This window comes from Monopterus albus, unplaced genomic scaffold (genome assembly GCF_001952655.1).
Source record: "Monopterus albus unplaced genomic scaffold, M_albus_1.0 scaffold390.1, whole genome shotgun sequence".
Classification (NCBI taxonomy): domain Eukaryota; kingdom Metazoa; phylum Chordata; class Actinopteri; order Synbranchiformes; family Synbranchidae; genus Monopterus; species Monopterus albus.
Window position 1 is genome coordinate 86113 of NW_018128270.1, and position 1698 is coordinate 87810.

A 1698-nucleotide genomic window follows, 5' to 3' on the forward strand; every position below is an offset into this window, starting at 1 on the left:
ACTGGCCACCAAGCCTCTCTCCCAGTGCCAGCTGGGACTGGCTCCAGCACCCCCCCATGACCCTGTTCAGGAATAAGCGGTGTAGATGATGGATGGATGTTATGATTTGATTCTTCTGAAAAACTTTTCAGATCTACAGTAAACACGTACATGTGTCTGACATCCATCAATCTAAAGGAAGAAGTACATATGCTACTAATATCTGGGTATGAATAAAATCCAAAGGTTTCTTTTATTTTGGCAAACAAAAATATCAACCTGTTGGTAGAAACGAACCAATCAAGTGAACAAACAGGACTCAATGTCATCTTTCTGTATTTTGAGCCAGTCTAAATGGCTGCACTCTGTTGTTTCTATAAGCAGTGAAGAGGTGGATGAAGCCCAGACATTATCAATCAAATTCAGACAGGGAGCTACGCAGGAGCTCCTCTGGCGTCTCAGAAATGACGATTCAGAGAGGGTGTGCTCCTGTAACAGTATCTGACAACCACGTCTTACACATAGTCTTTTCTTTATACTTAAATGAAGCCAAACAATGATGCTGAGTCAGGCTGAAATACAGGCTGCATACCAAGAACAACACTCTGGCTACTTTGTACTGGGATCAAGGACTCATCCTTTCTGCAGTAGTGAACCTGAGATGCTTAAGATAATGTACAGAGACTAAAGAAAAAGTGTTTAATGCTTTTCTTGTTCACCTGTTTGATGTGTTAGCATGTCCACGTTTCATAATTAGCAGTTAAAACAAGCACAGCTGGGACTGGTGGGGATGTGATTCATTTTGACCCAGCACTAGATGAAATGTTAAGGACTCACTAAAGTTATTATAAAACCTGGCTCTCTAGCTGCTAAATGCTCCACTGTGTCCAGCAGCTAGTCCTTTACGGTGTCTGTCCACTGTTTGGGTCTATTAGAACTTAAACATTTGCTGGAAATGTGGCTGATGAGATTTGTGCAAATGAACCAAACAGTGAAGTTGCAGTAAAACTAAAGTAATGAGCTACAAGACTGTAAATGTTCTGTAGAGGTGGAGAATGGCAGAGCTGGCAGGGACGTCTCAGTGGGTTTGTCCCCATGAGGGACTCTTTATCTTGGGAAGATGGTTTCACATTTCTGGTTTCACATTTAGGCACATATATTTTAAACAGTAAAAATGACTTCTTATCCTTTTACTTGGTGCTAAGAAGATTAGCCTGTGATTCATTATAGATAAATTGCAATTGATTATGCTGCACCTAATGTAATTAGAATTACACAAATGATATGCATCCAATCTCAGTTTATAGCCTCCTGCCCTTGTTCTTAGAGGACAGCCACCCCACCCATCACCACAGGTACTATACAGTGCTATCCTCAGCAAGGTTCCCCTCTGGAGTATTGAAGTCAGTACCTGCTGAAAGATCCTCTCTCTTGTTTCAGAATTATTCCATCTTTTGTCTTTCAAGGCCTTATGTTCATGATCAACATGGGCATAGTTTCATAGTGATTTCCTAGTCACTTTTAAATAAACTATTTACATGTTTATATTAATGTTATTTTTAATTATGGCTCTTTTGACCCACCTTTTATAACTATTGAGTGTAGTTTGAAAATTACACTTATATGTGATTAAAAGTATGTATACATGCATATTTTAACAAGATATGTGTGCAGTATATTCACTACTTTGGGACCATGATAGAATTAATGTTTTTTGCT